This window comes from Zonotrichia albicollis, chromosome 2 (assembly GCF_047830755.1).
Source record: "Zonotrichia albicollis isolate bZonAlb1 chromosome 2, bZonAlb1.hap1, whole genome shotgun sequence".
Taxonomy (NCBI): domain Eukaryota; kingdom Metazoa; phylum Chordata; class Aves; order Passeriformes; family Passerellidae; genus Zonotrichia; species Zonotrichia albicollis.
The window spans coordinates 72583738-72595908 of NC_133820.1; the positions used below are offsets into that span (position 1 = coordinate 72583738).

The following is a 12171-nucleotide window of genomic DNA, read 5'->3' on the forward strand; positions in this document are numbered from 1 at the left end:
TCGGAAGAGTTTAAATGGTTCTCTGTGATTGATCTTAAAGATGCTTTCTTCTGCATCCCACTGGCAGTAGAGAGTAAGAAATATTTTGCCTTCGAGTGGGAGAGTCCTGATTCTGGGAGAAAGAGGCAGCTTACGTAGACCAGACTGCCACAAGGGTTTAAGCTCAGCCCCACTATTTTTAGAAATCAACTGGCCAAGGAGCTGGAGGAATGGAAGATAACCCAGGTAACAATATCTCCATCCTTGTATGTAGTCCTGCAGTACGTGGACGACATTTTTCTGGCCACTAAGGAAAGAGACATGTGTGTAGAATTAACAATTAAATTACTTAATATGCTTGGCCAAGCAGAGTATAAGGTCTCTAAAGAAAAAGCTCAATTGATCAAAAATAGTGTTATTTATCTCGGTTGTGAGATCACACAAGGGCAGAGACGTTTGGGAGTTAACCGAATAGAGGCAATATGTGCTATTCCTTTGCCTCGTAACCATCAGGAATTGAGATCTTTTCTAGGAATGGTAGGATGGTGTCGACTGTAGATCATGAACTTTGGTCTCCTAGCCAAGCCACTGTATGAGGCCTTGAAGCAGCATCGGTTGAAATGGACGACACAACAAAAGAAGGCATTCCAGGAATTGAAGCAGGCACTAAAGGAGGCCCCAGCCCTAGGACTCCCTGACCTGACCAAGGAATTCCAGTTATATGTAAATGAGAGGCAAAAACTGGCATTGGGGGTCCTCACCCAGAAGGTGGGATCATGGAAGAGGCCAGTAAGATACTTCTCTAAACAACTAGATTTGGTAAGTTCCGGGTGGCCCTCGTGTTTACGAGCCGTGGCAGTAACAATAATCCTTATTCAGGAGGCCCGGAAATTGACTTTGGGGGCAAAAATGAAAGTGTTTGTTCCCCATATGGTCATGGCTGTTTTGGAGCAAAAGGGGGGTCACTGGCTATCATCAAGTCGAATGTTGCAATACCAGGCTATCCTGAGAGAACAGGATGATATTGAAATAAAGACTACTAACCATGTTAATCCAGCAGAGTTTTTACGCAGTGACCAGGAGGCTGGGAGACTGGTGCACGATTGCGTGGAGGTAATTGAACAAGTGTATGCCAGCAGACCCGACCTAAAGGATGAACCATTGGAAGACCCTGAATGAGAACTATACACTGATGAATCTAGTTTTGTTGAGAATGAGACTCGCTATGCTGGGTATGCAGTGGTAACATCGGATCAAGTAATAGAAGCAAAGGCTTTGTTACCTGGAACTTCAGCCCAGAAGGCAGAGGTGATTGGACTCACCAGAGCTCTGTACTTGAGCAAGGACAAAAGGGTTAATATCTGGACAGATTCTAAATATGCCTTTGGTGTGGTTCATGTGCATGGGGCGTTATGGAAAGAAAGGGGGCTTTTGAATTCACAGAGAACCAATATCAAGCACCGGGAAGAAGTGCTACAGCTACTGGATGCGGTACATAGTCCCAAAGCAGTTGCAGTAATGCACGTTAGAAGACATCAGAATGCAGAAGGAGAAGTTTACAGAAGAAATCGATTTGCTGATGTTACAGCACGGCAAGTGGCACGGGAAGTATGGACTCAAATGGCATTGGTACCGGTAAGAACAAATCCGGCTACCCCATACCTGAATCAGGAGCCCAAATATTCAATAGAAGATGGAAAACTAATAAACTTGCTAGGGGCACAGAAGAATCAGCTCGGGTGGTATGTTACGCCGATGGGACAAATAGTGGTACCGACTCGCATAATGAAATTTATTTTGGAATCAGAACATAATAAATGCCATTGGAGGGCAGAAGCATTGGTAAAATTTTTAAAGAATGAGATAATCTCTAATCAGATGTTAAGAATGGCAAAAAGAGTTAATGCAATGTGCCCGGTATGTTTGAAAAATAATCCAGTAGTTAAGAGACAAATACAAATGGGAAAGTTGCAAATTGAGCCACAACCAGGAGATTATTGGCAAGTTGATTTTTCTGAATTGCCTAGGGCACAGGGATATAGATACTTGTTAGTGTACGTATGTACGTTTTCAGGGTGGCCAGAAGCTTTTCCGTGTAGAATTAATCAGGCTAAGGAGGTAGTAAAAACCTTGTTAAAAGAAATAATACCGGTAACCAAAATGCCTGAATCATTCAAGAATGTTTCATAGTCCTGCCAGTCAGTTCCTAAACAAGTAGAGGTATAGAGAGATTTGTGCATGACCATTCGGGCTATGACTAAAGAAGAATGTGAAATGAAACCAAATCATTTTAGTTAGATTCAAAATACCAAGAAGTGTTTGATTGCAACCCCAGTAGATGAGCCATGCAATACAGTACGAATAAGAACAAAATCCCAACGAAATGAGATGAGTTGTCAGAATATCACACAGAATTTTGATACCTAGAAAAGTTGGAAGACATTGTGGAGACCCAGTGTCTTGGAACACTATAGTTACCTTGGAGAAGTACAATGGTGCATCCAATGGTCAGGGGTAAAGAATCAGTCACATTATAGGGCCATCATCACGTCTACATCTTCCCGAGAGTTCAGACCGCAGAAAGAGGATTGGAATTGTACTGAGGTTTTTACATGTGATACACCGGAAGACCGAATTAGATTGGTACCGGTGAAAATGGCATTAAAATGGAGATGTGAGTGTAGGGGGTATAATCACACGGTTAGCAGAGACTCCATGGATGGACCTATAGATTGCAGATATACTACAGTGCACAGTCCTGGAAATCTAGTCTGGGTGTTGAGACACGGACAGTGGACCACACATTTATCTTTAGATGGATCAGTAACACAAATTACCCTAGGGGTTCCCGCATTGTGTCCATACTGGAAGCAGAATAGATTGATTCAAAGGAAAGGACTCAAAAAGAGAGAAGAATCCCTAGAGGAGCAGTGGCATGAACCTGGCACAGGAGTACAATTTGGGTGGATATTAGAGTCATTATTCCCTCCGATAGCAACATATCGAAATAAGAAAATGCTCAACAACTTGTTAGGACAGACAGAAAGATTGGCAGCAGCTACTAAGAAGAGATTTAAAGATCTAAATTTGCAATTGCAAGCTACATCAAGAATGACCTTACAAAACAGAATGGCATTAGATTTGCTACTGTTAAAAGAACATGGAGTTTGTGGTTACCTGAGTAGAAGAGTAGATCATTGCTGTGTACACATTCCAAATGTTACACTTGAAGTGGAGAAAGATATTTCCCAATTGGCAGAAGTGGAAACAAAAACCAAGGAAATTGAAAGGGAAGCACAGCATAATTGGATAGGAGCAGTATTTGATTCTTTGGGGCTTCACCTGTCTGGCTAGATTACTTCCGTTATACAGTATGTACTAATGCTTTTGGTATTTTTGGTGACTATATGGATTGTATATAGATGTCTTTTAGGTGTGATTGAAAAGGAAAAGAAGCGACCTATCCGGTTGCTGAAGGTGATGACCCGTGGGCGGCAGAACGAAGAACATCCCCCACCTTGCTATGAAGATGTTACTGTCAATACCGTTGGTTGAGCATCCTTGCAGCAAGACTGAAGGATGCTCAAAAGGGGGGAAATGTTGGAAAAGAAATGAAATTTAGCAAAATGTTTTATTATAGTTTAGTTATGAGTTTTGTGTGAATTGGTTTGTAAAAATAATTTTGTAGCCGTTGATATTATGTGATTGAGTTTTGTGTAACCCTGGCAAGTAGCTTTAGAAACCTAATAAACATTAAGCCAGGGTAGGAGAGTAAGAAGACTAACCGGTTTGGGGATAGCATACAATAGGACAGGTAGAAGATTTATGATTTTGCTCGTGAACTAGGGAATGTATTACAAGGGTCCGTAGTTTGGCGAAGGGCCACTGTTTCTTGGAGACTTTGTTATGAATTGCTTGTGTATAAAAGGAAAACACCCATGTGTGAATTTTGGGGTTCTGTTTTTGGGGACACTAGTCCGCAGGCCCCCGGGCCCTTCAATAAAGCGCCGCACAAAACTTATCCGAGTTTTGTGTCCTTTATCATTCGGGCAACAATGCCTTGCCCAATTAGGGAAAGCACTCATTTTGGAAATTCTACTAAAACGCAGCTCAAGCTTATCTCTTCTGAATTCAGGAAAGGGCTGTTTCATGTATCATATGATCAGCAAAGTACTGGCAAGTAGCCCAATTTCATTTTATTTTTCAGACTTTTTTTTCAAATCAATTCCAAAATAAATATTTTGAAGCTTGAAATTACTTCAGCAAAGCTTGACACGGCAATAATAGCTCACACTTGTGCTAGTTGTTCCCTAACCGGGCCCTAAGCCGTATTATTTGCATTTTGTCTTTGCTCTCAACTATCCTTCTCATGTTCTTGTCAAAGCTATTACACTTGCTCTTGCAAAGAAAGGAGGCTATCTGTATTCCCAACATTCTGGGACTGAACAAAGGAGCAAACATTCCTGCACAAAGCTTCTTTGAGTTATTCAATTTACTTTCTAACAAAAGGAAAGTTGACATTGAACACTCAACAAAGAACAAAAATTATTTCTTAAAACTTGAAATACAAATGATAATTCAATCATTAGGAGAAATTTTAGCACATTCAGAAAAATTTCATTATGCTTTCTTCACCACAGATTGTGAACTAATGACTGATGTAGTGGGGTACAAGTGTTACATTTGATTTTGGTATTGGTTTTCATTTTCAGGATGACAAAAAGTCTACTTAAAAATGTAGATGGTAACCTCTCTTATTCCTTCCATTTTATTAATAATAATTAGAGAAATCCCTTGTCTCAGGAACAAATGTCAAGTTGTCAGTGAGAATAAAACAGAAAAATCTTCTACTCCTTCTCTACCAAACACTTGTATCCTTCCTTTTTATATGCATATTTTAATAATCCATAACTTTCTTTTAATAAAGATGATATCATATTGAAAGAGAGCAAGTTAAAACCATGAGTGACAACTAACAAAAGCCATTAGGGTCTGGCTTTTGATATCCTTCAGATACAAATTTTTATAAGAGTGTTTAAACTTGGTGTCATTTAATGCAGAAAATAATGTAGCTGCAGCATTTAGTCAGCTGGATGTCTGAGGATGGGCAGTTTGTTTTTACAAGAGAAATAAAGGGACCAAATATATCAAACAATGGCAAATTGCAATGGAAAAGCTTGGATGAGGCTTCCACTTTTGTAGTTATGTGCAAATGAATAATAGAACCATAATGTAAAATGTTGAAATATTCTACTAACATTTTATGTTGATCACACAAAGGTTCAAAGCAATCTTTGGAGAGTCTCTCTTACCACATCACTTAACAGAATTAATAGGAAGGAACCTCAATGTCTGCATTAAAAAAATTACCTCTCCACATAATTTCAACTTCAGTGGACAGAAATTACACAGATTACATTTCACGCACATAGACTGAATTATCCAAAAATATTTCTCTCTTGACAGATACTACTACATGAAACAGGTGACTCATGACCTTCACTGGTTTAATTCGAGTCTGTCCTTTCACAGAAACATGAGGGAAGGAAAATCTGGAGAGTGGAAAATTGTATTATGTTATATTTCAACATCTGCAATCTAATTTGAGGCACATGATATGGTTTCAAAACACTTTTATACACTTAAATTCTTGTTTGGTGGAGAGAGTTTGTCAATAAAAATAAAACAGGTCCCACCTGTTGCAGAATGAATTAACAGAGGATTGCCCGTGCTAGCATTTCTTTTTTATTAGGTAGAATTAGAGACAGACTTCCTTGCAATAGACAATTGCCTATAACATCTAAATGTACATTGATGTGTCCTTATATTGAATTGCAGGAAACAGAACAAGTAGAAGTGATCAATCCTCACTCATACAACCAGTGTGTCTTTCATGTACTTCTGATTGTGGCACTAATGCACCATAGCACACTTCTACTGTAAAATGTCTAAGAATGCTTCTGATCTTTCAGTCCAAAATTATTCAGTCTCACATTTTTTGAGGTGTGACTACTATAGAACAGCAAAAGCATTTTTCTGACAAGTGTCCCAAACTTTGCCATATTTGTGGAAACTGCTCACCTTCCATAGAATTTATTTAATTAATGTATGCTGTGAGTCAGCAGCAAACATAGTTAATAGAATTTTCTTTACCAGGAGGATTTGGAGGTTGAGGTGCAGGTGAGGTGTAGCTGACTCTGTGGGCCTAAAGCAAGAGAAGGCATCAGTTTGTGAATGTGGCTGGAAAATTGGGTATCAAGGCAAATGAAGTGCACGAGGGAATGGCACTTGCAAGCTTCATCATCCTCTGTGTTTCAGCACTTCAGAGCCTCTATATCTTGAGAAATATGCCCATCTTTCTGCTCTTCCATGCAAACAGATAACCAGGGGGATTTTTGAATTCTCCTTGTCCCCCCTAGAATGAGTTGTTGGCATTTCTGACAGTAATATGATTTTAATTTTTGCATCTGTGAATCCTAAAGGTGAAACACTTGATGACCTGAAATATATATAGTAATTTTAAACTAAATTATTGTAAAATCATATGTAGAAATCTTATAAATATTTCACTTGTTTTAAATATGAGGGCCAGGGCAGTGATATCAAATGCAGTAGCATGTTACTGTAAACTTAGCAGTTTCTCCAGTGATATAGTAAGTTACACATTTTAAATAAGAGTGCACTTCATGCTTATGGTTAGTACTAATCCAAAAAGCACAGAATAAGTGTTTTAAATAATCTCCCTACTGAAAATCAATAATTTGTTCAGTTATTATGAGCACAGTATGTGACATAAAAATAGAATAACATTTGCATTAATTTTTCTACAAGGATTCTTTAGGGAGTCACAAAAAGCACAGAACTGTTTTCTCCCCTACATCTTTGGTGAGCAACATGAAATCCATAAGTATTTCAAAACCAAGTCCATTTGCCAGTTGTATATATTTTATATTTATTTTTATTTTATGATGGGTTAGGAAACAGTGGTGTTTTAGGCAATAAGTGCACGATGTGGAAATAAGTAAGTAGAATAGAAGCTCTGTAACAGGGATGATTAAACTGTAATTGCTACTTTCTTTTTCAATTTTTAGAATAATATTTTGATCCTATTTTATGTTCTGCAAAAGGTGTTACATAGGATTATTGTCATTCTTTGAAAGTTCATTTAGGGCCTATATTTAAGAATTAGAGGAGATGCCATCCCTGAAAAAACAACTTTGTTTTTATTTTAGTTTTTGGATTTTATTTAACCCTTCAAATGCTGGATGATATTTTGAATAGAACCATAAATTATATATCGCTTGATTTTTCTCAGAATTAACTAATTTAAAAGATTTGATTAATTTTAGTTCAGATTTTTTGTTATCAAAACAGATGTTAATACACAACAAATGATTTCTTTTATCAAATTACAGAGGTAGCTTCAATTATTTTTTAACAACTTCTGAAAGAGTATGTGTTTTTGAAAGACCATATCACAAAAACGCTTCTGGTCCTTCACTGCATCCTTTCTACACTCCGCTGTTAAAGAGAGCCTGAACTTCTACAAGCCTGGCTATAGGGAGCTCTCAACTTCCGACTGAAAAAACATATCACTGTATTCCCAAGGCACTGTCTTGCAGTTAACAAACAGAGGCTTTCAGCAGTGGTTTCCATACAGAAACCTTTTGTTGCATCAAAAAAAATTGTTTCAATTTGGGGAATAGATTTATTCCCAGATTAACTTGAGTAACATGAATGCAGAAGTGAATTTTGCAAAATACGTTGTGCACACTTAGCTGCTTCATAGCTTTTTCCCATTATCTAATGTATAATTAATAATTTTAAAAAGTTAGTGAATTGTTATTTTTTAAAATGTATTTTCACTCTGATTATCCACTGTCTCAGACTTTGGTTAGTCATGCACAGACTGCTCACAAATTTTAACCAACCAAGCGATAAAATTATTTTTCACCCACTTTGCAGATATGTAAATGAATTTAGAGTGGAAGTAAAGCTAGATCTCACTGTGAAATATGCTTTCTATTGAGAAGGAAAAAAAAAAACAACAAAAAAAGGGCAAGTTTTCTATGCATAAAACTCTGAACAGAACCAACCTGGGCAACATAAAAAAAAATTATAAAAACAAAAGCAAAAAAAGATGAATAATTTTACCTCAGTATTTGACATAAAGGGTTATATGAGTAGAATAAAAATATCAATTAGTGTTTATTGGTTGGGTTGTTTTCCATTCTCTGAAAGGAACTGTTCACTTTGAAAACATCACAGGTGTTTCTTCCAATATGGCCAGAATTTTTTTATGTGCTATTTCTGTGTACTTGAGGAACTTCATGTAACAGCCTGACATTTCAATCTCACTGCAGAATTTGTCCTTTAGAGCAGTCTTCCCTAAGAGCTTTTATAAAGAATAACATCTCTAATGGCTCTTGCTCTGGCTATGAGGAAGAACCATATAACCTTTGTTCACTTTTCCCTACAGCAGTACAGATGTGAGAAAGCTTCAGAAGTGACTAGTGATTTGGGAAACCTAATTTCATTTTAGGAACTCCACATAAGGTATTTGTGGAGACAAAGACCACTGAGTCTTATTCATCTAAGAACAGAAGGAGTTTGAAAGAGTTTTTATTGGAAAGTTATGCTAGGTTTACACTTTGCTAATTAGCAACTCCTTCATGAAAACTGCACAATCCTCCACCTTCTTATGAAGAGGGTAAAAAGGAGAGGCTTATGAATGGGTCTTCCAGAGTCAGCTCAGTATTTTACCAGCCAGTCTGCCCAGAACTGAAGAAAATCAAATACAACCTCCAGAAATGTAGGATGTATTATAGTAGGAGTAAGAAGTCTTAGTTCTTTATTTCCTGGCTTTTGTTGGATTATTTTTACACAGCTTTTCTGTTTAGGGAGGATTATGGCACACAGGGTCAATAAGATCACACAGCCTTTTTAGACCCCTATAATACTTCAAGATACAATGTAATTAGTTAAATATGGAGAGAAAAATCAATCTTTCTTATGGTTTATGGAGTTTTAAATAAAAGCTTGTTGTACATTTAAATGTACCTTTTTAGCATTTACTGAAAAAATTCTATAATGGAAAACATCATACTCAAAGATCAGGTCTGCCACAGTAACAATTGTTCTCAATTTCCTCCATGGTGATCACAGGAGACACTTTAGAGCTATTATGATTTTGGTTGAAGTGCATGGGACAGTGCTATTTAATTTCCATGAGATCCTAATATAACTGATTCCTCCATCAAATACATTATCACACATTCTACGGTTGTCATGCTGTATTGCACCAATAAATACTACCAAGGAAGTTCTTCATGCACAGTTCATTGACATAATAGGCTATAATGGGTTTTTTTTAGTGCTGCTATCGTCTACTGTATCAATGCCTGCTGAGGGAGACTTTAAAGCACTCATCCAAGCACACAGGGTAACTATACATAATAAAAATCTTTATGAAGTTTTTGGAAATAAGCAATTATTCTGCACTGCATTGTTCATTTTATTTATAAGTGTCAAAATCATTAGCATACACAAGGGACAGATGTGATATTCAAATTTTCCCTTAAAGATTGAATTAACTTCACTTTCACAGGCTCCAAGAACCTTCAAGAAAGTTGAGGGGTTTTATGCAGTCGTTCATTTTTCCTAATGTCAAATTGCAAAAACACAAAGGAAAAACTTTACTGTCACTCAATGGTCTCATGCTTCTTTATCTTCATCTCAATATCTTTCCTATATTCTGTAAGAAAAGTTACCTTGCCTTATCTTCCTGTCTGAAAGCTACACCTGTAATTTGAAACTCTTGTCTAAATATTCTCTCTATGAAATGAATAGAGAGTAGTACCTCCAAAAAACAATCTGAATGATCATTCATGAATTAGGGACATAAATGAGGGTGAGGAATGACTCACTGAAGAATTTAGCCTAGCTTCCTAGCAAATACCTGCCACAGGAAATATATTTCACTCCTTATGGAGAAAATGCAGACAGAGTATTTTCAGAATTTCAGCTATCTAGATAAAAAGAGGTTAGATTAGGAAAACAAAAAGGACATTTCATACTAAATAGGATGTAGTACTGAGTAACTTCTACTTTCTTACATGAATACCAAGATACTCAACAGGAAGTTTGAGAAACTATGCAGCTATGATTAATATATTAACTTTTCTTGAGGTCTGTGAGAAAATTTAAACTCTGGAGATGTACTATAGTACATTCTAGATAATCAGAAAACTTTTTTCCTTTTTTTTTTTTTTTTTTTTTTTTTTTTTTTTTTTTTTTAGTGTTGTGGTGGTTTTACCGTGGCTGGTATCCAGATGCCATCAAATCATTCTATCACTCCCCCTGCAATGTGACAGAAGAGGACATTATGATGAAGAGCTCATGGGTTTAGATAAGAACACAAAGATCATTTAGTATTTACTGTCATGGCACAAACAGAAGCAACTTGGGGAAATGAATTCAATTTGCTTCCAAATAATCAAAGGAGAATAATAAGAAACAATAATGAGTTTAAAAAAAATTTTCCATATCTCTCTTCTTTCCCAGGCTCATCTTCAGTCATGACTCTTCTACCTTCTCACTCTGGAAAATGCAGAATGAGGAATGGAGTTTGTGGTCAGTCCATGTCTTTGCTTCTGCTTCCTCATGCTCTTCCCCTGCTCCAGCTTGGGGGTCTCTCCCACAGGACACATGAACATCTTTTCCTTCTGTGCTAAGGTTGCCAATCAAGTGGATGAAGGGAAGGCAGTGGATGGAGTTTTACTGGATTTTAGTAAAGCCTTTAAAACTTTCCCTCACAGCCTTCTTCCACACAAGTTGTACAGCTGTGGGATAAGCAGGTTCATGATGTGCTGGGTGAAGAGCCGACTGAAGGCCAGGGCCCAAAGGGTTGTAGAGTCTGGGGCTCCAACTGTCTGGAGACTCATCATCAGTGGTGTTCCTCAGGGCTGAATTCTAGGGCCTGTCCTGGTCCATAGATTGACCAACAGTCTGGATGCAGAAGTTGAGTGCATCACTGGCAGGTTTTGCTGATGGTACCAAATGGGAGCTGCTCTTGATCCTCCCAGAGAGCAACATCTTGCAGAGGGTTCTAGGTGGATTGGAGCAGTGGCCTAAAAACAAAGGGATTAGATTTAACAAGATGAAGTGCCAGATTCTGCACCCAGGATGGAGTAATGCTAGGCACAAGTTCAAGGGAGAGGAGCGGCATGAAAGCAGCCTACCGAAAAGTGTCCAGAGGTGCTGGTCAACAGGACACTCAGTATGAGTCAGCCCTGTCTGCTAAGATGGAAAACCAGATGGAGCATCACCAGACTGCCAAAAGAGTTGATTTTCTTGCTGTGCTCAGCATTGGTGCAACCTCAGCAGAAATACTGTGTACAAGTCTAGCACACACAATTAAAAAAGGATGTTAAGGTCCCTGAATAAAACTTCAGTCACTCAGTAAAGTCTTCTTCTTTCTTCTATTCTTTAGGGAAACATGAATTTCAACTGCTTCAGTGTTTGGTCCAGTTAGAAACCAAGTCAAAGCTGTATGGGTGTTTTAAAGCAAGTAAATATACTGCATGTTGGTGCAACAATATCCATAGGAAAAAAACATAATGTAGACAAGCCTTTTGACAATAATATTTTCATAAATGTTTACCCATAATGACAGCATTCTAAACAAGACTGTGGCTCAATAACTAGACCAGCAGGGAGTAGTGGTTGTTGTGCACTTAAGTCAATATTCCACCTTCTGTGAAAGATTATCTTCACACAAAGTGACAATTATTGTTATTATCTTAGATCCAGCAGTCAGCATATTTCACAGCATAATTCAGAGTCTAGAATAAAGTTGTAGAAAGTCAAACTAAATATTCTATTTCTAATAGAAATACAGTTTGGAGCAACACCTTTTACTGTCAAATGAATATAGATGGAAGTAATAATTTTTAAATATGCAATATGAAACAGGATAGTTATATGCTATAAATCATGACATAATTATAGCTTATGCTTGCTATATTGTTTGCTGTAATGTGATTATAACATTTAAAAACAAAAAAATAAAACATTTAAAAAATAAAATTTTTAATTAATAAAATAATTTACTATAATTAATATATAAATCTCTGCCTATATAAGATAAAATTTCATTGGAAATCTCAAATGATAGCATAAGCAGTATTTTTG

General features: G+C 37.2%; 1 pseudogene; it reads left to right on the forward strand.

Moving 5' to 3' along the window:
* Positions 1–540: 540 nt before the first annotated feature.
* Positions 541–3534, forward strand: LOC141728297 (uncharacterized; annotated as a pseudogene).
* The last annotated feature ends 8637 nt before the right edge of the window (positions 3535–12171 follow it).